Source organism: Sphaerodactylus townsendi, linkage group LG04 (assembly GCF_021028975.2).
Source record: "Sphaerodactylus townsendi isolate TG3544 linkage group LG04, MPM_Stown_v2.3, whole genome shotgun sequence".
In the NCBI taxonomy this organism is placed as follows: domain Eukaryota; kingdom Metazoa; phylum Chordata; class Lepidosauria; order Squamata; family Sphaerodactylidae; genus Sphaerodactylus; species Sphaerodactylus townsendi.
Window position 1 is genome coordinate 113,982,085 of NC_059428.1, and position 27,301 is coordinate 114,009,385.

Below are 27,301 nucleotides of genomic sequence, written 5' to 3' on the forward strand. Positions count from 1 at the left end.
TCTGTCATTTTCCTTACCAAGAAAGGTAAAAACAGTGTGAAATTCCATGGAGGAAACATTTTATTTCCAGCCTCAAAATGTTTTAAATGAATCCCCTTTTAAAATGATTCTTTGGCTAAAACGTTTTGAAAATATCTTCAGTTGCTGTGCCATCTACTATGTTTCCCACACTTCTCTGCTTCCCTGAACTTCCTCCTCACCAGCATTTTCTGAGCTCACTCAGTTCCCCCTCTCCTGTTTATTTTCAGTATTTCTCTGTTTGTTCTTTTTTGGGAGGGATCTTCAAAGCACTGAATATACAAAGAGTATACAATGCAGCATGAGGCTGTGAGGCATTGAACCACTGATTCAACACAGAACTCAAAATAAAAAAGGAAAAATCACATAATCATTTCAAGAGGGTAAGTGCAGGCATACATCATTGTGAAGAAGGGGGAATTGAAAACGTTTCAGAAACAATGTGGAACTCCATGGAGGAAACATTTTATTTCCTGCCTCAAAAACCTTTTAAAAGGTTTGTATGGGAAAGGTCAGTAACTGCTAGCTCTGAGATGCAGAGAGGGCCTAACAGTGTCTCACCTACAGAATATTTGTGTTCATCAGTGTAATAGTCCTTCAGTGATGTCATCCCATTGTTCCTATTTGTGCATTCATGTCTTGGAACATACACAGGAAATACATGAAATTAATACCATAACCATAGGACTGGATCCACAACTCTATTCTGCTAAATGAAGGATCTCCTTTCAATGAAGAAAGCCTTTCTTCAGTGGAGCAAGTCTCCTTTTAATGGAGTAAAGTGAGAGAAGCAGGGATAAGTCTCATAGCTTGAGTCTGCTAGGGTATAAACCTGTTGGTCAATAAAGAGGAAGACATGGGATGAATTCACTTAAAACTGCCTTATAATGAATCAGATCATTGGTCCATCAAGGTCAATATCCAGCTGCCAATGAAAGTTCGCCCCTCCATGATAGGGGTCAGCAGGTGTGGTGCAGGGACCAGGCCTCCCAAAATTGCCCATTTTACTGCGGGGTGCCCCAAGGGGCCTTGTTATCCCTGCTCCTGTTTAACATCTACATGCAACCCCTTGCTCAGTTGGTGCGGAGTTTTGGGCTGGCCTGCCATCAATATGCTGATGACACCCAGCTCATTCTGTTGATGGAGGGGGGCGGCTCTGCCCCTGCGGCTCTGCAGCATTGTTTGGAGGCGGTTGCTGGTTGGCTGAAGCAGAGCAGGTTGAAACTTAATCCATTGAAGATGGAGGTCCTTTGGCTGGGTCATGGTGAGGGGTTTAGGGGTTTCCAGCCGCCGGTATTGGAAGGGGTCCCTTTTGTTACCTAGCTTAGCAGTTATGAATATATTTTTAAAGTAGCAATGGGGAAAATAACTCAGCTAGGCAGTGCGAGAAGCAGGCTAGGTGGGATCTTTTAGACAGCTATTCCAGAATTGGCTTTTGAAACTTTCTACAGAGAACGCAAAAGAGACCAACTTGTAGTTTAAATATTTTTATATAAATTTTGGTTGCAAACAATCACAGTAAGATATGGAGAAGCATACACACAGTTCCTAAGTGATATAAAAAGAGAGGATAGGGATAGGTCTGGATGATAGAATTGGGACTTATATGTTACCTAAATTCAGCTGAAGAAGTTCTTGGAGAAGGCAAGGATTCCTATGCCAGCATAGGGATCCAATGCAAAGGACGATATCGTGTTTCAAACCAACCAGACCAAGAGAGGTTTAGCAAGTAAAGAGCACTGAAGCTATGGTGCACAGTACTTTTATACCCCTTTGCGCAGGTAAGGGCGGGAACAGGTACGTTTCAGTTTCATTTTCCTGAATCTGCTGGGATTTCCCTGCTGGGATTGCTGGCTTGAGCTAAATAATAGCTCTACTGCCCAGGATAATAGAGTCAATTGTTCCTTGATTACATCAGGAAAGCCTTGATTGGCTTTGTGCAAAGTAGCTCCCTGTAGTTTCTGCTCAGGTATTTAAATTTGGCTGAGGCTTTGATTGGATCAGGAAGGGATTGATTGTTAGGGAGATCGTAGCGAGAGGTAGAGGAAATGCAGGGAAGGAGCAATTGTTGAGGAAATGGTTTCTCAAAAGCAGATTATATATAACGTCTAGTATCCGGGAGTTCTCTGGGATCCATTGTGTCAGAACAGCTTAGCGAGGTGTGGTACTCAAGATGCATGTTCATGGTTCATGAGGCTTCCAGCTTCTATTGACTTGAGGAACTCATTCACTGATTTAATCTTGCAAACAGAGCTATTGCCTTAGGCCTGCTTTTAGGTTTGGGACACTCTGCTACTCACACACCCAAATATGAGAAGTTGGCTTACGCCAATATAGTTTTACAGGAAAATAATATGAGATCCATATTTCAACAGAGCGGGGTATGAAGGCAGGGCTAACACTTTAGCCACGACCTCTTTGGCCTGCAGTCTGGGGGTCCTCCTGTATTCCTCCCTTTCCATGGAGGCCCAGGTGGCCCATATTACCCATATTGCCTTCTTTCATCTTTGCCAGGCCAGGTGGCTGGCCCCCAACCTCTCCCAGACAGACCTGGCCACGGTGGTCCATGAAACGGTCACCTCCAGACTAGACTATTGTAACTCTCTCTATGCGGGCCTTCCTTTGTGGCTGATCCAGAAATTGAAACTGGTCTAACATGTGGTGGCTCTGCTTCTTATGGGTGGTTCTTTTAGAGACCACATCACCCCCTGTGTTGCACCGCCTACATTGGCTTCTGGTGGAATTCTGAATCATCTTCAAGGTGTTGGTATTGACTTTTAAGTCCATTCGCAGCCCGGGGCCCTCATACCTTCGTGACTGTCTTGCCCCATATGTCCCTAGTAGGCCTCTGCACTCTGCAGAGGCAAACCTGCTGGTCGCCCCTCGCCCCTCAATGATGCGGCTTACCTCTACCTGGGCCAGGGCTTTTACGGTCCTGGCCCCTGCCTGGTGGAACACTCTTTCTCCAGCTGTTAGGGCCCTGCCGGACCTTGGTGAATTCCGCAGGGCCTGAAAAACTGAGTTGTTTCACCGGGCTTTTGGGAAGGCTGGCAGCGGATTGCCATCCCCCTTCTGATGCCCGGTACGACATTTCTATACCATCTCCAGCACTGCCTTTGTACTATACTTTACCATCTTGGCACTGCTGGCCTTAGGATCTTAGGATCGGATGCCATCAATTCAATTCATTTAAATTGAATTAACTAACTAACTAACTAATTAATTAATTAATTAATGTAGGTCAATGCTGCTGCTGCTTCTTTTTAAAGGGATTTTAATACTTATATTGGTAATTTATAATTTGTCTTTGAATTTACTGTTGTATTGTATCTGGATTTTTGTTGTACACAGCCTAGAGCACCTTGGGGATTGGGTATTCTATTAAATTTAATAATGATAATGATAATGATGTCTACTCAGACCAGAAGTAACCCTCCAGGGTGTCCAGTAGGGGTCTTTCTCATTTACTACCTGATCCTTTTCAATGGGGAATCTGAGAATTGAACCTAGGACCTTCTGAATGTTGAGTGGATGCTGTACCGCTGAGCCATGCCCACAACCCTAAATAGGATTTTCAGCTGACCTCTTTATATTCTACCTTATGTTTTTTTTCCAATCTGATGCTAACAAAATAATTCATCATTGTTCAAGTATAACTTTTTTTAACCCTAGCGATTTCCTGTCATTGTTAAAGATATGAAAGTCTCCTACCTAAAGGCTTTATAAAAGCCTCATCAGAAACTCTTTACTGTATATATTCCTAAATTTTTGTTCTCTCAATTTTTCTGCAAAATGTATTTGAGGTGAAATTCAAGGGCAGTTCTGTCTTCAGATGTTAGGAAGAAGTAGGCCGGAAGCATTATTAAACTCAGTAACTGTGACTATCAAGTTCCAGCCATCTACTAAGCCTTATTAAAGGGCGAAAATTAATCACTTTAACATGATTGCTTCTTTACAAATCTAAATTAGCTACTAGTAATCACTGTTTTTCCTCTATGTTCTGGCAAACATGCAATATACAAATATTCTGATCCTTAGCGATCAGTTTTCTTTTCTTCCTGTCTGTAATCATTCTGGTCTCACGTAATTGAACATAGCTGCAGGTTGTATGAACAGCTGGATTCCAGTTGGAGGCCAACAATATTTTTGAGGTATCAGCTTTCAAGAGTCAAAGTTTCTTTCATCAGATACAAGTCTTATCAGTTTTATTTCTTCACGTAGTTATGGTGTTCCCTAGATTTACACCTCTCAGGAACGGTCCATGTTCTTGAACATGTGTATTTTGTTCAGACCACCAGGAAGGGAAGTTTGAACACCTGCAGAGTTAATGAACCGGCAGTGTGGTGCAGTGGTTAGAGTGGCAGATTAGAAGCTGGAAGACTCATGTTTGAATACCCACTCTGCCTTGGCAGCTTGTTCAGTGATCCTGGGGCAGTCAAACACAGTCACAGGGTGATTGTGAAGATAAAATGGAGAAGAGAACAATGTAAGCAACTTTGTCTTCTCATTGAGCAGAAATGTAATGCATAAATTAAGTAAACACATAGGTATTAAAATCAAATGTCTTAATATGATAGGGTCTTTTGATGGCTGGGCTGGCAGTACCACACTCTCCTCAATGTAGGTATTTTTTTTGCATATCATTTTTGCCTACAAATGCATTTATTTTTAACAAGTTGGTTATGGTCCATTCATTGCTTGAGTAATATGGTCTTCTTAAATCTTATCACTATCACCAGACTTTTTTCCCCCTTTTCACTTTAATCTTTCCTTCTTCTGGGCAACTAATGAAAAACTTCAGGTTCCCCTAGATAACTGGCTCAGTGGAGCTTTCCCCACTTACCTTCTGCTGCGTGCTACTCTGGGAAAGTAGCGCTGGGTCCAGCGGTGCTGCCCACGTGCAAGGGCGGCAACCACGCAGCCGCCTCGACGCTGCCGCTCTTGCACCACCTCAGCGCGCATCATTCCTGGCACTGAAGAAATGGCACAGCGTCATTCCTGGCACTGAAGAAACGGCCAGGAATGATGCATGCTGAGGGCGCTGAGGACGCATGCGAGAGCGGCGCGCAGCAGAAGGTGAGTGGGGAAAGCCCCAGTGTGTGTGTCCCTTGAATGCATAGAAGGATAATGGATATTGTTTTTATATTGCTCTTTTACAATTCCTCTATTGCTGGTCCCTTACAAAAATAGGAGGGAAAACAGCATTATTTATCTTAGAAGCTTAGCAGGGTCAATACTTGGGTGGGAGACAACTGAGGAAGGCTCTGCAGAGGAGAGCAATGACAAACTATGTCTGCTTTTGTCTTACCTTGAAAGCCCCTTTCTGAGGTCACCATAATTTGTTTGTGACTTGATGGCACTTGCATACATACAAGAGTTGGATGGGTTCTGCCCTAATCTGTGTTTTATCGTCAGTCACAGACTACTCCATTACATACAACATGTCACAGTCATTTGTTGTAGCAGCCAGAAAGATTTGTTGTAAGACCCTTGAGACTATAACTGCCATTCTTACCCCCAAGTGTCTGCTTCCTTGGAAAGACTTTTCATTTGCATTTTGAAAGTGTGCTTTACATGCAAGATAGTTTGTATTTATATATAAACCAGTGGTCATAAGCAAATAGAGTATATGTCTAGGAAGAGTTGAGGTGGAAAGATACCTGGGTGGCATGTTTCTTCTAAAATAATTTACTAGGTCTTCATGTTATCCATGGAGTAGTGCTCTTTGCACAGTTCTTGGAGACCCATCAACCAAAGGAATTGCATTTACTTCCACACTTGCCATGAGATCTACACATCACAGAGGCTCACAACTCACCTCTTCTTCTGGCTTTTTCAAGGTGAGAACCACTTGTCAACCAGGAGCATTACCAGGCAGGGATAGTTTTCACATTCCTGAAACATGGGGTAGGTCAGGTCCCACTTTGGGGAGCGGTACTCAGACGAGCCACAGGTGGCTTTGGAGCCACTGCATGGGAATCACTGAACTGAGCACTGCAGTCCTAAAAAAAATTGAACTTTCATTGGCAACTGGATATTTTTTGGATTTTAGGGTGAAAACAGATAAGACAAATGGGAGTGGTTTGGAAAGGCGCTACCTCAGTTCAGAACAAACTGGTCATTTTTGTCACGTGAGCTCTGAAAAGAAAAATCACCCCTGCCTGTTTTCAGCACAGCACAGCTCAAATTGAACCAAGGAAAACTGGCCACACTTGGCTTTTCCAAACTGTATTTTTGGAGCAGCTCATCTTCCTAACTGCATCATTTCCCCTTTCCAATATTGTTTGCCATTCATTGATCTTCCCCTTTTTCCCCTAGAGTTTTCCCTCGTGCTTTTTCTCCCCAGAACACCATCTGAAAAACACATGGGAAACATGAACGAAAACAAAGATAGCAAGTATTGTGTGTAAGGGAAGGGTGAAATGATGCAGTTAAAATGATGTGTGGCAACAAAAACTGGGTGCAGAAAAACACAGGGAAGGTGCATATGGGCTAGTGACTATGTCTTTACTGACATTGTACTGACTCTCTTTACCTTATTACTGAAGTTAATTTAAACTGGGTGTAGAAAAACACAGGGAAGGTGCATATGGGCTAGTGACTATGTCTTTACTGACATTGTACTGACTCTCTTTACCTTATTACTGAAGTTAATTTAAACTGGGTGTAGAAAAACACAGGGAAGGTGCTTATTGCACCTACACCCTCACTGACATTGTACTTTACCTTATTACTGAAATGAATTTAAAGCCTCACTTGAAACATAAGCAATAAGGAGCTTTCTCCATTTCTCTTTTCACTTCAGGATGCAGTTTCTGTTATGCAAAACTATTTATAAATTCTTACGAGCAGGTATTTGATTTTCTCGGGAAGCCAGCTTGCTTTACTATATGCACAAGTTAAATAATCATAGTAATACTTCACAGGCGTGTAGCAGAGTTTAATTAATTATTGTTTGTAGATGTGAAAGTGCTTATAATTAGCAATTATTCTTTCATGTGCTCCAATGTAATAGGCAAATTTCTGCAATTAAAGATCAAGATGGCTTCCTGCTTTCCACAATTTATGAGTTTTAATTAATTAGGAGAATACACTTTATTCAGAAGGTCAGACTCAGAGGAAGGCAACAGAATCTTCTGCGCATAGTAATGCTACTTATGTGTTGCGTTAATGTCAACAACAGGCTGTTGCTTCGGCCCCGGGTTGTGAGCTTCTGCTGACCTGAGGCTGAAAGCACAATTCAAAGCAGAGTTCAGGCACAGTTTGAATAAAACTCCTCTACTTAAAGACTGGGCAGAGAAGGCCATCAAGGCCAAAAAGATTATTAACCCACCTAGTTCGTTTGGCACAAACAGAAATCTGGCAAGGATTGCCAACTTCAGTTTAGGAAGTACCTGGAGATTTGGTGGTAGAATCTGGGGAGATGGGAGGAACTCAGCAGAGATACGTTGCCTCCTGAGGGAACTGATCAATGCAGTCTGGATTCCAGGAGAATGAAAAGCCCCACCTGTAGGCTGGCAACCTTACTGTACGCATGGAAACCTGGAATCAAAATCTCTGCTTGCCATCAAATTTATTGGATAATAGCAGGGTACATAACTTTTCTATATTTTCCAGATTTGGTTTTAAAATACCTTGAAATTTTCAAAAAAGACAAACCGCATATTGATATGAAAGGTTTTCCAAGCTTTTTAAAGGCTTTTCAGGGTTGTTTTTTTTTTGGGGGGGGGTCTTTTAAACCTGGTCCCTAAAACATACTGAGCTGCAGAGCCCAGTGTTTAGCCAAGCCCAGAATTTAGCTGTGCTCCTCCCCCACTTCCAAAGTCTTCAGAGGTGGCAGGGGAGAGCTGAATTATGGGCTTGGCTGAACCCAAGCAGACTTTGGAGGTGGCAGTGTGAAGCTGAATGCTGAGCTGGACTGGGCTGAGCATTCAACTCTCTGCCACCTCCGAGCCCATGTGGACTTGGGGGGAAGTGTTCAGCTAATAAGTGAAGGAAAGAGAGAGGGGAGAGGAGCCATTTTTCCATTTTTTAAAAAATTAACAAGGCTGAAGTGGACTTAAAAATGCTGGAAAAATTCAGCATTTTGGGGATCTGTTTTTTTGGCTGCCTTAAATTACTGACAGTTTTTTTCAACCAAAAGTAACCCCCCCAAAAAAAATTCAAATGGCTTCTTTAGGTTTATAGTTGGCTCACCTTTATGCAGATGCACTGCCCTACTAGATAATTCTGGGCCTGTCTTACCTTATGTGAACCTTCCTTAAAAAAATACTTGTGAGAATAATATAACAATCACATCACCCATCCCTGTTATGGCTCTGATATGAGGCCTCTTCTAAACCAAGTTTATTTTGATGTCATAGCCTCACTTTGGCAGCAGAAATATGCTATCCTTTCATAGTGGTATAATTGCATATTAAATAAATATCTTAGTGTTCTGCTGGTGTAAGGAGATTTTGTTTTGATTCTCACTCCTTCCACATGATGTACCTGAGGCATAGCATAATGCCATCAATAACTTTATTATAGAAACTTTGATTGCTTGGTTAAACAGTTTGTTCTTCCTGTATAAACAAACTAATAGCTTGTAATAAAATAGCATAATTTATTTTAGAAGATGTGTACACATAACATAGAAAATTTCACTTTTGCAGGGAAGAATTTTTTGTATTGGTACCATGAATAAGTAATCCCTAATTTTCAGAAATCCTTATACTTAAACAAACAAAAAAATCCGGTATCAAGGGCACCTTTTTAATCAATAGATCGCTAATGGCCCAAATCAGATGGGAGGGCATGGGGCTGCATCAACACTTTTGCCCCCAAAGGTGCTAACAGCCCCTGCCCCTCAGCTCTGCAGTGGCGAAAGCACATTTTTGTTCCACTCTTCTTCCAAGGACCTTGAGAAGGACACACAATTCTTCTTTCATCCATTAAATTCTTGCAAAAATGCAAACCCCCAGTGAAGTGGATTACATTTCAAAAGAATGACAGGTCTAAAGTCATTCAGCAGGAATGCAATTCCAGGTTGAAAAATTCCTGGATGTTTTGGGGCATAGCCTGGAAAGGATGGGATTTGGGGGCAGCACGGATATCTGTGGGTTATAATGTCATGCAGTTCACCCTCCAAATCAGCCATTTTCTCCAGAGGAACTGATCTATATAGTCTGGAGATGAGCTGTAGTTCAGAGGGATCCCCATGTTTTACTTGGAGACTGACATCCCTATGGACACCCTGCAAAGAAATTTCAAATTAGGAACCATGGGGTCTTGGCATCTTGAGACAGGTAGCAAATAGGCTTCTGAATTTTGCTACCAAATTTCCAAATTATCTTTAAGGACAGCTCTTTGCAAATGCACCAAATTGGTCAAGATCTGTGTAGTCTAGTGATTAGCATGTTGGACTATAACTGTGTGCCCCAGCTCAAAATCTTTTAGCCTACCAAAAATCACATGCCTCATCTTTCATCCCCACCCTAAAACTGCATTGCCTTGATTATTGTGCAACTGGTATACTACTGCAGCCATTTCCAGCTGGTTTTGCTTATCTACATGGGAAAATCCAGCTGCAGATCATTGTTGTAGAGGAACAGTTGCATGACACCCAACTATGTGTGTACACTTGCCTGTAAGCAAGCAGCAAATTAAAATGAAGGGATACTTATTTTTAATAAGCCAAAATAACCTCCTCACTACATCCAGAAACAAATCACAACTACTGAGATACAGCTGACCCAGCCCTTTGGGTTTTGTATTCCAGACTCTCTCTCTCTCTCTCTCTCTCTCTCTCTCTCTGTGTGTCTGTGTACATACAGACATACAGACACATACATATATACATACATATATACATGTGTGTGTGTGTGTGTGTGTGTGTGTGTGTGTGTTTCAATCTACTTGAATGCAACATCAAATTACCCATTCGGTTCAAACCCGGAATATAAGCATCCCTATCAGCAGTTCTGTATTATTTGTTAATTGTATGAATTGGTGTCTAGTCTGCCCAGGAAATGCCTTTATTAATTTTTTTTAGCATTCTGCTCTCTCTTTGGCAGAGATGGCCAGCAAGTCACAGACCCAAACTCTTCCCTGCTCTAAATGTTTTAATGATTGACATCTTAAAAGGCACTGACATCCCCTTTCACCCATGGAACCAATCAATACATCTGTTCTTTCCAAATCACATGATTGCTAGGAACCTCAGTCATTATCAAAATCTGATTAGATATTCCCAGACAAGTGGGTGTTAGTGCGTTTTCGTAAAGTGCTGTTAAGTCGCAACTGACTTATGGAAACCCTATAGGATACTGTAATCGAAATAGATCTGCTCCAACAGATCCCTTGATAAAGACTCCCCTTTTAATCCAGAAAAAGACCACAATGCTGCTGCCCAAAAATGTTTTTGCTTTGAAGCTCCAGTTGCTCTGCATAACTCCATGGCATCATTTTGCAATGCACTGTTAATCAATTAGACTGGCAGTTTCAGCAGCTCTTTAGCTGAGCCTCCTGCCTTGTGTAACGCTTGGGCATACTTCAGTAAAAGGCACCTCCTTATTTTTTAAGGCCTTTAATGGAACAAATGAGAGTCTCTAGTGGAAGTGAAGTGTACAAGATTATCCACACAGTATTGCTCTCCGGAAAAACACAGGTATCCTTTCCGTGATGTCAACATATTTGATTTTTCTATCAAAATTACCTTCCTGCAGCCATACCCTTTCTTCAAACATATCATGCTCTTTCCGAGCTCATGGTATCAACAATATACAGACAGAGACAGAAAGAGAAAGAGAGAGAGAACAAAGAACAAGAAAGATTTCTCAGCTATCAAATAGGTTCAGTTTAATTTTCCTTCTGACTTCAACACACGGGCAGCTTCTGTCAGCCAGTTCCAAGTAGCTTGATCATGGAGCTGACTAGCTGTTACATTCTTCATCTGTCAGGGTGCACATTCTCCTCACATCAACTTAAATGTCACCAACAATAAGAACCTTTTTCTTTTCCTGGAATTATAATGCTGCATATGACCATCTGCTTGGCCTTCTGTTAGGAAAGTAGCACTCTGCTAGAAATATCCCCCACCTCCAAGTTTTTCTATTGAGAAGCATACACAGTTTGCTATTTTAACACTGAACAGTCCTAGGCAGGGAGTGATGGACAGAAGGGCAAAGGAGGTTTTATCTCCTGCCTCAAGATTTTTGTATCCTGCATTCAAACTCCAAGGTGGCTTTGAAAAATACAATAATAGAACCACAGTATTATGATCTAACAAGCAGCACTAAAGAGTCATTTCTGCTGCTGCTCAGTGTAAAGGGACCTTGTTCTTTCTCCTTCTCCATCTACAGAATGGCTGGCTCCAATGGAGACCAACCAAAGAGGCCAAGGATTTAATGAATGTCAGTTTCTTTCTCCTGCTGTTAAATTAGGGTTTGCATTAGATTTTATCTCACGGGGCCCTTTAAAGCCTGTTCACATTGGCTCCAATTTTCACCCTGCATGTTCAGTACCTGGGGATGATGTAGAATTCAAAACCCTGTAATGAACTTGCTGAATATTTTTACTTCAAATCATTTCCTGGCTCAGAACAAAGTGCTGGCACTTTCAGGCTCTCTGCAGATTAAGATGGGGTTACCTGAAATACTTTATCCTTCTACACTGTCGCAATCAGTAGTCTAGATCCTCATGCCATGCTGTGCTTTCTGTTCCCCCTGCCTGCATTGGAGAACCAGCTGTCAGATAGAGGCAGGGCTTTCTCTGTGGTGGCACCACCTCTCTGGAATGTCCTTCCCTTGAGACTTTCTTGGTTCCTACTCTTCTGCCTATTAGATGTCAAGTTATGCTGTGGCAGCCAAGTACAAAATATAACAATATTATTGCACTTCTACAAGGTGTATGGCAGAGGGAAGAATTAGTTACTAATGCAAATGATCTGAATAATGTCAGATAAACAGAGGTCTAGTCAAACATATTTAATGGAACAGTTAGGCGCATAGAACGTTCCATTGACTTAACAGTTCTTTTCAAAGCATAACTGCACTTAGAAAACTGGATGTAATAGATCCTTTCACAGTCCTATACCTATGTACATAGTGGTTAAGTGTTTTAGTAAAGTTAAACTCTTTTAAAGCTATCCAAGGTTGTACTTAATTGGAAGAAACTGTTAGAACACATCACAAACAATGTAATACTTAATCAAGTTTCAGGGATATTCATGTGTAGTTCATTTCAGTGTGGAGAAGACCAAAAGAACCATGGAATCTCATGCCCTGCTATAATCTAATAACTTGGACATTTGCAGCTGAAGACTGCCAAGAAGCCCTACTCATTGGTAAAATATACATTTGTGCAATACCTGCAGCCTTGGGGGGAAAATGAATTGTGGCGTTTGGTGGAATGCAAAAAGAAGCGTCCAGAGTTAGTTTGGGGTCAGGACCAAGGACAGCTCTCTCTGACAGGGGGAAGCAAGGCCAAGGATAAATCCTAGGACTGAAAGTAGGAAATCAGCAGTCAGGATTACTGCTCCAGCACTAGTTGGAAGCCAATTGAAGGCTGAAAAATCCTTACTGGTAGGTGTTTGTTTCAGGACTCATTGCCCTAGAAAAGATCAGTTCTGAACAAAGGGCCACACTCTTTCTGTGTTGCAGTAGTCTAACAAGAATTTCATATTCTGCTATTCCTCAATTGATACTCTGGCAGCAAAAAGGAAGCTACCAGATGTGAGGGTGTATCTTGGAAGAAGTTTTTTTCAATATCTGAGAAAGTTGACAATGAAACATTCTCAGGCAGTGGGAGTCACACTGTCTCTTGATGTTCTTCCTCTTCTTCCTCCTTGAAACTCTCTTTCTCTTAATACAGTCCTGAAGAAGAGTGGGTTTTTACATCTCCCTTCCCTCACCCCTTTAAGCAACTTTTGATTACCTCCCCACAACAGACATTTTATGAGGCAAATGGCACTGAAAGACTTCTGAGAGTACAGTGGCAAACTCAAGGAGACCCAACAGGATTCATGTGTAAGAGTGGGAAGACAAGCCTGGTTCACCAGATTAGAATCTTCTACTCATGTGAAGGAGTGGGGAGTCAAACCTTGTTCACCAGATTAGAGTGTGCCACTCTTAACCACTGGGAGGGATAGGTCTACTACATTCTCAGGGTTCTAAGTCTGAATGGTCCCAACCTGAGTCTGAGGCCATCAGAATGGTTCCAACCTGAGTTTGAGGCCATGACTAACCTCAATTATTAAGTCCTCCTTAGTTACATCTGCACCCCCCCACACATACACATGCACACACACAAAAAGTGGTTATCGTTCAGTTGTCAGCTTAACATCACAGATGTTAAATGTTTGGAAATTTATGCACAACATTCCTGGAGGCTCATAAGAAATTAATCAGGAATTCTCATTTTGCTTTCAACAATATGTGCATCAAAATTTGTATTCTCTTGGAAAGTTGTCTTTGATTCAGAGTTGCTTAATTAGACAGTATGGCTTGCTTGTGTTTAGTCCTTTTTCTTTATTCAATTCAGCTTAACTAATTTCTTCTTCATTTACTGTGCTTAATTGAATTACTAATCTTTGTGAAAAGGAAACTGATGCAAAGTAATTTAAGAAACCTCAGGATTTTCAAATGCATCTTTCCCATCATTAGATCTTCTCTATGTGACAGTGACAACCAACCTCACATTCTCTAAATGAACACATTAACTCTACAGAAACAAGTTTTAATTTCTGTTTGGTGATAACAAAGGATATTCTACATTATGTTTTTAATTTATAAATTACTTTAACATGAAACTAACCAGTCAGATATTTCATCACTTTTCTGATGGAGCCTCCAGTATAAGCAGTCCCCAATGAATAGACCTAAAATGCTCTGCAATAATTATTAGCACAAATCCTCTGGTTTATTTTTTTATTTATATATAAACCTTTAATGGCATAATTAAAACAGCAGCAATATACCAGAAAAAATGAAACCTCAATTCTTAATGATACAATCTCCAGTACAGTTATAACCTGCTGATGACAGAGCACAAAAAGTTAGCCAGCGCTTCCAATACACTTGCAGAACCACAATCCAACATCGTTACCACAATTGATAGATTAATATTATCAATGGGGGGGGTTTTGAATCCACGGGTTTAGATATTTATTCCTGGCTAAACTGAATGTAGCGGGCAGTGTAATATCGTCGTTGGATTGATTCTTCAGTAAAGCTGGAACTGCAGTGGACAAAATCTTTCATTAAAGGCACTCCCTTCCTGTATTCTTGCCCCTGAGTGGTAGCTGAAGGGAGAATGTTGGTAACCTGGCAAGGAGTCAGAGACTCAAATGTAATTTAGGTTCCTAAGACCAAATGGAAATACTTAGCCATGTGGTATAGGGTTTTAATGGGTATACCCAAGTGCAAGGGAGAGCAGCGTTTATTAGCCTGCTACATCAGGTGACTATGCACAATCGTAGATCATACTAATCTCTTTTTTGATAGTCAGCTTTGGCTCATTGGCAATTCATTAAAACCAATGCATCCAAGGATAGACCCATTTCCTCATGGATTTTAAGCCTCAACTTAAGCGACCACCACTTTCGGTTTTGGCTATGAAAGAAAGAGCCTGAGTAGGTAAAAGCTTTTGTGACAGTTGTTAAAAGCACAATCGTGATCCAGAATTGGAAGGTCATGCACCATGTAGCTCTTGCATGGAGTAGATGTTGGCCCACCTCCAAACAGACACGCGAGCATATGGGACTGAGTGAGGAGTAAGCCGAAAAGTATACTATAGAAGACATGACTGAATCGAACTCCTCATCCATACTCAGCTCCATGCTTGTATCCACAGTGGGATTCCATTATGAAAATGAATTGCATGGGTGATTTTAGCTATTAAATGCCTTAATGGCTGCAGGTACAAATTCATGACCTTTAGTGCGAAAATAGCGGCTAATGGCCTTGCAACCCTAAGTTTTACTTGATTCAATGGCCAATTTCCTTTAGGTAACCAAGAGGAGTTATAATTAAAATGGAGACCCAGGTATTTAAAATGTTTGACTATGATCAAGCTGTGTTCATTATTTATTGGCCAACTAAATGGTCTCCAAGAACAAGCAAAACCATTATTTTTTGACTTTGCAAAATTAAAAGCGTCGAGGGTTATTATGACTTACAATATTCAACACAGGCGTGCCAGTAAAGGCGTTTTAAAGCCGGCTTTTTGTATGCGGAGTAATATAAGCGTCAATCAGCATACAAAGTAAAAGGTATGGTCCATATGATTCAAGCGAGGGCAGTCGCGAGGAATCCTCCATCAAAAAGGAAGCCAAGACTACATTAAGAAAAGGAAGATTAAATAGGGTTGGGGCCAAAAACACACCCTGTTTGACACCCTGTTAATTGGTATATAGGGACTAAGTATACCATCAGGAGAGCATTTGACTTGACAGGTAGAGTAATCATGAATGTAAAGGCCATTACTAGTGTAGTAGCCTTCTGTCAATTCCTTTGTGATTAACAAGTTTTCTCCACAGTAGATCTCTGGAGACAGAGTCCATTGCACCTCTTTAAGTCCGCTAAAAGGCCACAAACAGGGATGATTTTAGCTTCCGGCTGGTGTATTTTGTGGCGAGAGTCCTAAGGATCAAACAATGATCTAAAGTAAGATTTCCATGTTGGAAATCCTGGGCTTTGTTCTGGGCCAATGATGGATTTGTTTTTCTATGAAATCCATGAAGAGAGTTTATTGTGCAAATATTTATACATGTACCTTGCCAGTGATGGACAATAAACTGTCGGATCGTTAATTGGAAGAGGGAATGAAAAATCTCCTTTTGAAGACAGGAATTATAATCATGGGTCAATCACAATCTAATTTTAAGAGCACATTTGATTAGCGGATGTAAAGAAGAGCTGCCCGTACCGGGACTCCAGTCAACGAGGACTGCTTGCTTCAGCATCACTCTGGAGAACCAATAGGATACTGGAGCATTGTGATCCTTTAATTTAAGCACAATTTCACGCACTTCTTCTGCACAGACAGGGGGCCACTACCTGGACTATGGAACATGTAGGCAAGAAACATGCAAATTAGGAAAATGAAGGGTCTCAGATTAGAAACATCAAGGAAGTATTTCTGCCAGATATGACTGGAGTATACAAGCTGCGTGGAAACTAAGTGAACCTGAGTCATTGGATACAAAGGGACCAAAACTGTTCAGCGAGTCGTTACAGTTTATTGCCTGTACAAGTTGCTCCCAGTGATCATTTAGTAGTATCAATTTACGTTCTTTGAGAATCACTTATGAAGTTGGTTCTTTAGGAAGCTATGTAAGGTGTTACTACTGAGGAGGTATCTCTAAAGATTGCATATGTCTCCACGTAGAAGAGTCCTTTTGTGCGATATAGTATTCATCATTTAGTACTCAGGTCATGTGGAAGGCTTCTTGATTTGGTTCTTTTCCACATGACTGGTGGTCGTAGTAGTGGCAATAATCTCCTGCGTTAGCTCTTCAAATGTCGTAAAAACACAAACAAGTTAATAATAGTTTGAAGAGTAAGGTGATCTTAGGGCCATGGAGCTTTTATGGGAATAGAAATTATGGTGCTGAAGCTTCCCGAGAATATTATTTTTTTAAGAGGCCAACTCATTCTAACAATTTTATATAGCAGGCTGGCCTGGTTTTAGCCTCAGAAAAGGAGTGAAGTTTATTGATATGGTGATAGTTAGTAGTAGATGATAAGCTCATGATGCATTAAAACCAATCTAGAAATTCTTTTTAACATGTTTCCTGATCTTAGAGGATACTAGGACCTTGTCCAGGAGCACTGCACCCTCTTTTGAGAGATATGTAAATTCCACCTGATCCGTTTAAAATTGGTCAAGCCACTTTAAAATAGTCAATGTATTAAAGCCCTCGATACAAGATTTTAAAACAAATAAACTCCAGCTACATTAATTGTCTTGTCTTTAGATATTCTAGATAGACAGCAGCCCTCTGGTAAGAACTCTGGAGTCAACTCCCCAGCATCATCATATAGAGGCTCCTGTTCATTTCCCCAGTCTGGCATTAAAATCTCCAGCTACTAGAGTCAGCTGAGGGGAATTTCACCAATAACTCTTCAAAATAGTTACCAAAATCATGCCATTGGTTGGATAGCCTAGAGTCTATCTGTAAGTGGAGAGTAAAATATACATTTGTTAAAGAATTGTGTTAAAATGATATTCGATAGATTAATGGAACAGATTGTGCAAATTTGGAAGGCTGCTGGGAGAACCTTCACATGGACATCAAAGTTAGAGTTAAGTTAGTGATGATAAAACCTCTTGGGCCTTCCTTTTAAATTGCTTTAAAAGGCTGGGACACAATATGATAAAAAAAAACCAGGGAGAAAGATCTAGGATGCTGAGACCAGAGTCTCCTGCAGCAAGATAACATCATAGCCCGTTAACATTTCCTAAACTCAGGTCTTACAACTTTGTTGTTCAACCCGCAATGTTCAGGATGCTAAGCGAATTTGGGAAGGGAATTGGCATGAGGGGCAATCCAGTCCAGTTCATAAAGTTTCTCCAGGGAGTTTGTTGGCATCTAAAAAAAGCCAGTTATTTGTAGCACTTCTGGATCTGGAGTCTCCATTGTGTGCCACTTCCAATGATCTCCGTTCCTTCTATATCTCCATCTGGTGAGATCTAATTGCAGAAGAAGCTGAGGGTGAGGGACACCTCATCAGTTAGCTCAGCTCTTAGGCCCAGAGTTTTCCTTGTATCCTGTTGAGATCCCAATTGCAGAATCTTCTAAAGAGATAGAAAGTCCAACTCATGAAATCCATCTGAGGGAGGTAACTCTAAGGTGTTGAGACCAACTGAGGAAGGGATGCAGGAGTCTTCCATAACAGTAAGGCAGGCAGAGTCTTAGGAGGAGCGATGTATAGTTCTTGAGAGATTTACACACATTCCCATAGGCTCAGAAGGTGTTGTCTGTTCCTAAGTGGATTTGTTCAACAATGGGGTCCTGAGTGTAGTCCCATTTCCCTGGGCTATGGTTAAGATCCTGTGCCATAGAGATGAAGAGGGATCCCTGGGGTTGACCTCAAACTGAACCCATTACATCAGTTTCCTGTTTGCAGATGTATGGGCAATTCCAAATCAGGATTAGGAAATCTCCTTTTTGAGAGGTTTGGAACTAATGGGAACACAATAATATTATATGAAAAAAAAACCAGTGAGGAGAATGCCTTTGCTCTTAGAGTAATCCTACATTTCCACAGTTCTTTTTATAGCTAACTGGTGAAACAAATGTTAGTAGTACTCTCTGATGTGTCATTCAAGGTAATTTGAAGCATTGATTGATTCTACTGAGGATCAGATCTATCTCCTTTTCTCTGATTTTTAAGTAACACACTTAGATGGCGTTTAGCTGAACAAAAGAGAGTTCCAGACAGGCAAGCAGCCATTATAGTAGAAAATATTGAGACAGATTTTATTTCATTTCTCAAGAGTATCCAGTTGTTGATAGATTAGCATGCACAGGTATTAAAGGTACTCTGAAAAATTGAGCCAGATTTGTTTGCATTTAAGGTGAATGGTGCAGAGATGGTTCTGTCAACTTTAGTTTCTGTGATTCTCTGTTCTGTGAGCTGAATCCATGGCATTTGCTCAGAAGATTGTTTACACCGATGAGTCCTAAGTTCATTTGGATCTTTTTTAATTTCACTGTAAATGTTGCACAAAGAGTTCACAACAAGATTGCAAAGAAGGCAGTGTCAGACACACTTCTCGGACATGCCTTGCATGTTATATCTCCTTCCCTGGAAGTGGAGTTGTGATGGCCCGTGGCCAGCTCCTCTGAGTCTAAGTTAATGGGGCTCTCCTCATTAGGTAAGCTCAAGCTTGAGACAGCATTGTTGAAGTGACTCCCACTGTTCCACCTTCATTTCAGAGGGGCAAGGGTGTGTTTTCCTCCAGAGTCGAGGGGAGAACCGATTTGATGTTGAGAATGTGGAAATGTAGTAGTCTCACCTGAGGTAACAGAAAATGCGTCTATTTTTTTTATTTGCTTGGGCCTTGGGAGGCTCCAAAAGCTCCTCTGTATTTCTCAGAGCGTTTCCCACAAGCTGCCATTAGCCCAGTCACGATAAGCTCCACTAGGTAGATGGAAATCCCATAATTTAGTTGTTGGTAATTTGCTTTAAACACCCAGCCATCCTAGAGAGACCAAGAGGCAAAGTGTGGGGGGGGTCTCAAGCCTAAATGCCTAACAGGCTGCCCACACAGTAATCTGAAGACAGACCTCCAATTAGGCTCCAAAATTCCACAGTTGTCCTTGACACAGATTCAAGCAGCTCACAACTGCAGGCACTTGTTAACTACACAGTCATAATTATTTAAAACCATATATAACAGCAGCAGAATCAAGATAAATTTACGTTTTTTTCGTAGCAGCACAGCTAGCGTCTTTCCCCAGTGTCGCCATCTTGGATCCGACAAAAGTAATAAACAAAAATATTCCACCTCTGGTTTATAAGATATGTAACAAATTCATTGTTCCCATCACTTCATTTGGTTTTTGATTTTTTTTAAAAAAACCCCATCCATCCATCCATTCAATTCAATTTATACTTTCCAAAACTGTTTAACTGAGTTCACTGGAACTATGATAAAGTGATTTGGATCCAGCCAGTTTCTTGACTCAATTATGCTCAATTATCTCCCTTTCTATAGTATTAATCTCAACTGGCTTTTATCCATGCATGTCCCATGATCCCCAACATACCCTTTTTTGAGTGATTCAATGGGACCCTTCCTCATTTTTTGTGTTTTTTTCCAGAGAAAAAGTTGGTTGGATGCAACCCATTAATTAGATTAGGAACGACTACCTTGCAAATTGTTTAAAGCCCATTTTAGGACCAATGGGTTAACTCTAAAGGTGCCCGTCTGAATCCAGTGCTGCAGGCAAATATTTTTGCTCTGACATACAGACCCTACTCCACCATGCTTTCCAAGGCATCTGGGCCCCAGTGGCTGCTCAAAGGCTCCACCTAGCACATGCCATTCACCTGGTTTTCAAAGCTCCTGGAGTGGCTTTTCTTGCTTTCTCTTTGTTACCACCTGGCCTTTGAAGGAACTGTCCACTGAGAGGGCAAGGGCTGCCATCTTCCTTTCCCTCTTCTGAGGTCTTGCCTCCTCTGAGGTCTTGCCTCTGTGTCTCCTCCTATACAATAGAGACAGCTTCCTGCTTTGAGAGCCACTGAGGCAGTAGCCACTTGCCAATTTACTGCCACTTGCCAATGTAATTGCTGGAGCTTCTTTTTAGAATAGTTGTCCAGAATAATGGAGGTCTAATGAAATACAGAGAACCACCACCAGCCATAAACACAAACAGCCATAAAGCATTTATTAAAAAGAAAATTTCTACATGCATTTTCTTATCCCAGCATCAAATCGAACAAGAAATCCAAAAGAAAAGTGTGAAACATCATTCCTCTGTCCTCCCTCTATAAATGCCATAGTGAATATGAAATGCCAGCAGGAGTGTAGCTACAGAAAACCATATCTGGGACAAGAAGTGAAATTGTGTTTTCCCCCCACAACATCTGCAACATTCCTACAAAATGCAACGTTTCTGCTATGCCCTCACTCTGTTTCTGCCATATATTCAAATATGCAGCAAATAAAAAAGGCACTTTTACTGTCCTGTGCCCCCTAAAAACCAACCAGTTGAGAAAATGAGGTATGACAATTATTCCATATTAATTAAACTGAAAACTCTGGTCTTTTTGAAAGTGGAAAGGACTGTCCTTTCTTCAGACTGTAGATGGAAGATCCTGGGCAGCATCATATTTTGTCAGAACTTCCCTGCCAAAAGAAAGCTAGTTATTTATCTCCTGATGCCTAATAAAGGTCTCTGAACTGAACTGAAGAAAGCTTGCACAATGACAGAAGAAACAGGAGAACTTTTCTTCTTTCTGTGCTAGCCTTCTATTCCTAAGAAGTTGCAAATAAGCACTGAGGGCTGGAATCCACCACCTGCAGTCTGCCGCTGCACAGACCAAATGGCCATTTGTGTTCTCACTTCACTTCCTTAGTATAGCAGAAGGTCATGACAGGATCACATTTGGAATGCTATACCCCCTATTGCAAAAATAAAAACCTAGCAGAGCAAAGAAAGAAAGGGGGCAAGCCAACCTCTTGAAGAATTCTGAGGAACTCAAAAGGTATTTTTGGTCATTTTGGTTGGTACTAGTAAAAAGCACTTGCTAATAAAAAGTATTAGTTTGTTGTTGGATATCTGCATGGAATTTCCTAGGAAAAGAAACATTCAAGGCTTGAAATCCAAAACTAGGATGAAGTAGATGCAGCAGTCTATTCTATCACCTTGCCCAACAGAACACATGGCCCTAGTCTTCAGGCTCTTGTATGCCACAAATGTGGCTCTTGTATGCCACGAAGTTTTTCTCCTGCTCCTCAAGAATGGTGCAGCCCAAGCACCTGGTTCTCTGAGCAAAGCAGGTTCAGGCACAGCCAAGTACGGGGAGTTGTTGCCTGTAACATTGGCAGGCTTCACACCAGTGCTAGCACCAGCAATGTGACATTGCTCCTGGTGACACTGCAGTAGTTTTCTCCGATCCCTATGGTAAAGACTACAGAGATTTGGGGAAACTCCTAGAGTGTCACTATGGAGACCATTTCTCAGCCAGGTTTTTCTCTTGGTCCTCAAGAATGGGGGATTGGGGCTCAGGGTTCAGCTACTGTGGATGGGCAAATGGCAAACTTTTTTCACTAGTAGTCTCTTAAGTCTCCTAGAAGGTTGATCACTGGAAGTATGGGAGCTTTATAAACCAATAGCTACGTAGATTAAGGGGGGTGTTTAAGGAGGAAGAAGGATGCATAACTTCCCCTTCTTCCTACTTCTGCAAATGCAGTCTCAGGGCAGCCTCAGAAACCAACATGGCTGTTAAGTCCACATTTATCCCACAATCCAGAGGATCAACTTTTCCAGTATTGAAAGAAACTGTTTGAAGACAATGACATGTTGGGGGTGGGGGGACTACATCCATTAGCATTATCAGATGATGAATAACTAGACCCAACAGATAGTTAAAGAAAGTATCATGTTCTACATATATGTTTTGAAACATAAAGTATTTAGAAAAGATTTGGTTATGTTTATATGTCAGGAAGAGAGACTGTATATATTATTATCATCTTCAGGTATTTCTGGTACTTGTAATAACACACTAGTGAAACTTTGACTTTCCAGTGTTCTTTATACTTGTGCAGGAAATGCATGATCCTTTTACCTTTATTTAAGAAGAGGGAATAGGAACATTCTATAATACACATTGTTTAGTGAATAAATTGCTACAGAAATTGGCTATGGTGTTCTGCACTTCTGAATAATTCCTAGTACACTAGGTCCCAAGCAACCAATGAAAAGTATTTCTGAACACCATGCTATCACCATTTCAATGCCTTTCATTGCATTTCTTTTCATACAAACTCAGCTTGATTTCACAGAAGATTTTTACATATGCTAAACTGAATTTAGATTACAGGGAAAGCCAACCCAAGGTTTGACTTGGGTATGTTTGTGCCACAAAACAAGGTTAAACATTTATTGAACATCCAAATTTGATGTTAGCACATGGTACACAATTTATTTACATTCTGTGGTCTTCTCAAGATGTGGAAGGTTTGAGGAGGTGACATGGATCATGAAGCTACAACTCAATGTGATATAACCAGAAAAAAAAGTACATGTTTAATAACACAACATATGAGCAGCCTCTCTAATCTCATCTACTGACACATTGTTGCAAGTATGTATCAGGTCTTGCCCTTAAAATTATGCTACCAATGTCAACACAACTTCTACCAACACCTCTTCAGCCCTGTTCACAAGTTACAGTAAATGCATGCTCAATCTTACAACATATCCTTGTTTCTTCTTTCTACGAGCACTGAGTAATCCCCATGTTACATTCAATAGCTGAATATGTGATTTAAACCCCACATGTATCCAACATTAGTGCCTTGATTCATTGGTAAACTAGGTAGCCAATTAGTCTTACAAACACTGTGTTCATGCATGCAGAATGTATGTATGTTCACTGCAACATGTGAATTCTGGAAATATGGAGATGAAGTGTGGAGCCTCACTACATGATTGTGGCAGTTAGGGATCCCAAGACCCCAGCTGGAGTAGAGACACCCCCCCCCCAAAAAAAAATCTGTTGCCTACTACTGTGGTGAGAGCATTTTTTAAAAAAGTGATATCAATAGCTGCAAACTTTTTTAAAAAAAAATGACGTAGGGTAGCTCTACAAATCACTGGAAACTCTATGAATAAACTCTAGGTGATTCCTAAATCCACTTATGTCATCATTTTTGTTTGTTAGTTTTTGCCAAAAGTTACATGATACCATAGCTGGCATTGTCACACTCACAGCATATCCATAGGTTGCCAACCAGTGGCAATCCTAAAAGTAAAGTAATATAATGTAATGAGTCTTTTCAAGCAATATGGATGACCTAGGGATCTGTAACCAATGAGAGATGTTTTGTACTAGTATCCCTGTATGCTGGCCCTGACTTAATTTCAATATGTGTTCTAGATCTTTAAAAGGATACAGTCTGTGGAAGGGTACAGCGAAAAGCTGTGTTTCCATTTGGTGTTTTATTTTAAGGCTGCATAGAAGCCAGTCTATTTGTCATGCAGACTGACAGCCCTTTCACTGGAGAACAAGGAGATGTGAAGTAAACCAGAACCAGCAAATGTATTCAACCAAACTCTTAATGCTTTCTAATTAATTACTGTGAATAGGACAATGCTAGTTTAGCATTTAAGCAGCCTAGGTGAGCCATTTAGTCCTTGTTAAATGTAATTGAACGCATTGCACCGAGTCTCTTTTTTGTGAGTGTCCCAGTTAAGAATCCATCCTTCTTTCTCACAGAGCCAATTAAGGACTACATCAAAGTTCCATTAAAATCCATGGAAGGTTTGCCAGAATTTATTACCAAGACCCTATATCACAATAGAAATAACAATCCTATATGGCAAATGGCAGTCTTTTCTGTTTTATGCTGAAAGTGAGCTTCAGATGATTCAACTACCCTCCAAATGTGAGTCAGAAGTAGTAGGTGTTGGGGCTAAAATAGACTTATAGCACCCTAACAACTGACAAGTTGTTATTTTTTTATTGTAACATAAATATTCATGGGCTGGAGGTATCATCTGATGTGTGTAGGTAGACTTGCTAGGTAGACTATGTGAAACTGTGCGGGGGGGGGGAATGTTAATAGCAAGGTCAAACCCCCATGAAATGCAGTAAATATTGACCAAGAGGTAAATGATGAAATGATTACATCTTGTTAAGCCTTTGGGCCACAAGAGTTCTATTTATTCTTGCTCTATCTATGGCAAAGGTTTGTTCTGTTATTCTGCCAGCTATGATTACTTCTCTCCCACTCCATCCCAAAAGAAGACACAGAACAATCAAACTTGGGTATAACTGGGTTATTTAAATGGTATATATCACAAAACTATTAATTTTAGGATGGAATACAACTAGGCGGCCTAGGAGCTATTATCTTTTAGCCAATTATATCCTTGCTGTAAATTGGTCAGCAATTTTTCTAGTTCTGTTTGTATTTTCCTGCATATGAGTGGTGCCCAAAAGAGAAAAGCTAAATCTCCCTCTTCCAATGTGCTGCAGAGGGGTAAGAGTTGGTTGGTGTTACGTGACCCCAAGGGCACTCCCTCCCACTTGGTTCAATGAATGATGAGGAGGTGAATGGGTTTCAGGAATGACCTCCATCTTAATACTTTGGAGTGCTCATCAATTCACCCTATTGAACAATCTGTTTTATTATCACCTAGCCAATATGTAGGCTAGACCTATTTATTTCACCACTCAGTTCAGTGATGCTCAATTTTTTAAAGCCTGTGAGCACCTTTGGAATTCTGACACAGGGTGGTGGGTTCAGCCACAAAATGACTGCTGTAAAAGATGGAGCTAGGGTTACCTGGCAACTAGTGGGAGGGCTGTGGGCAGAAATATGGAGGGCCATATTGCCAGCTGTGCTATCACAACAGTTTTGAAGGGATGTTCAGAAAAAGCAGTGCTGACAAGGAAAATGACCAGTGTTTCTAGGAGCTAAGGCAAGAGCCCACATTCAAGGAAAGAGTGCACAGAACAGACATGCACTAAAAATAGAAAAAGGACTAATATTTCCATGCCAGCATGGGTCCTGAAGTAGTATGAGTATAAATAATGGATTGCTTTTGGGGGGCTCCAACAATAAGATAAGAGAGGCTTGATTAGTCATCAGAACCAAAAAGAATACCTGGACTATTCTCGTGAGTACTGAGTGATAGCTGGGTACAGAAAGAATAATTAATGGTCAACTCAAAGTGCAGACTAAATCACCTGAGGGTGACACAATGGAGGTTAGTTAGCCCCATTGTCCAGCCAGTCACACCTTAGGCCAGGGGAAAAGTTCAGCTGCCAAACATCTTCCTGCCCAGGCTTGACAAACAAAATGGATCCCCAGATAACCCATTTTCTGCAGAGTAGTGTCTTGCTCTAAAGTTAGCCATTTTAGCAGCTACAGTTTTTTCCCCAGGGGGCATAAAAACAAAACTCCAAATTGATGTAAAAATGTTCATGTATACCAGTGGTTCTCAACCTTCCTAATGCTGCAACCCTTTAATACAGTTCCTCATGTTGTGGTGACCCCCAACCATAAAATTATTTGTGTCTCAGTTCCTAAGACCATTGGAAATATGTGTTTTCCGATGGTCTTAGGTGACCCCTGTGAAAGGGTCCTTCAGCCCCAAAGGGGTCGCGACCCACAGGTTGAGAACCACTGATGTATACAATCACCTCAATCACAGCCAGTGTTAGGGATGGTAGAACTGTCCATAAATTTCCCCTCCCAAAGGGGGGGGGGCATTTGTGACTGTTTCGAATGCAACATGTAGGACACACAAACTGAAGTGCTGGATTTTATGTCAGGGGTACAGGAAATAGTCATTACACAAGCTTTTGAACCGTTAAGCAATTGGGAACAATGTGCTTAAGTAAGATTCTTTTGCATATAAAATGGGAATGATGTAAATTAAGCACAACGGTATTTATACACAACTTTTCATTTCTTTTTAAAATAGATGAAACAAGAAAAAACAACACACATTTAAAAGCCTGTCTAAATTCCTGCAAACACAATCATGCTAGTGTATTTTGAACAATGGTACACGTCCATGATAATAATTTGATGAAGGGGATATGTGTCAATGGTCTAATTGGGTCAGTGGAAGAGCATTTAATTTGTATGTAAAAGGTCCCAGCTTGTGTCACCTCCAGTTAAAAGGGGCAGGTGATATGAAAGACTTCCACCCAAGACCCTAGGGAGCCTAACAATCAGAGAAGACTATACTGATAGCTAAATTCTGGCAGCAGTGGTGTCTACATGAGGATGGAAATAGCAGGAGGGATTTTAAAAATTGGTTTCTGTCCAAGACCCATGGGTCATCAGATTGTTAAATGAGGGAAGATCTTGATAGAAGGCAAATAATGTGTTCAGAGAAAAGTATGTAGCATCATCTGCAGAAATAATCATAAATGGGCTCACCCCACTTGAGATAATGAGTGCAGCAGAACAGGGTCACTCACAGACAAGTCAGAAGTTTCTACCTGCTCCAGTATAGACCCAGGTATGCAGGCAACTTTGACTTTTAAATTAACTGAAAGTGGGGATTGAAAATGCCCTGAAGATGTCTGAAAAATCTCCAGAAGAGGCATCTGAGAAAGCAGAGAGAATCAGCTTGGGGGAGGGAGAATTCCCTGCTCAATCCCCTCAGAGAATAAGGAATTCTGGAGGGATGGAGATTTGTTTTTTTTAATGGGGGGATTTCCACATTGTCACTTTCCATCTGCACTCCCTCCATTATTTCATGCAGTCCTGCAACTTGTTTGAAGAAATATGCTGCTTGCGTCTTCTGCTTCTCATTGCACAGTTAACAAGGACTTACTAAATTAAGCATAATGGGTAAATTTTTAAAAAAGCCCAAGGAATTATTATTTTTAAATGTTCATGGTTATATGATGAACTGAATCTTCCCAAATAAAGCAGAGGATAGAAAAGGATAAGCAGCCAGAATTAACCAATAGATGGCAGACAAACACTACATTTTCACAAAAGAAGCTGACCTTTTTAATTGTATTTTAATTACATTATCTATGTATTGTAGGAAACTCCTGTAAATTCTATGAGATTATTCAAGATAGTTAATAAAATT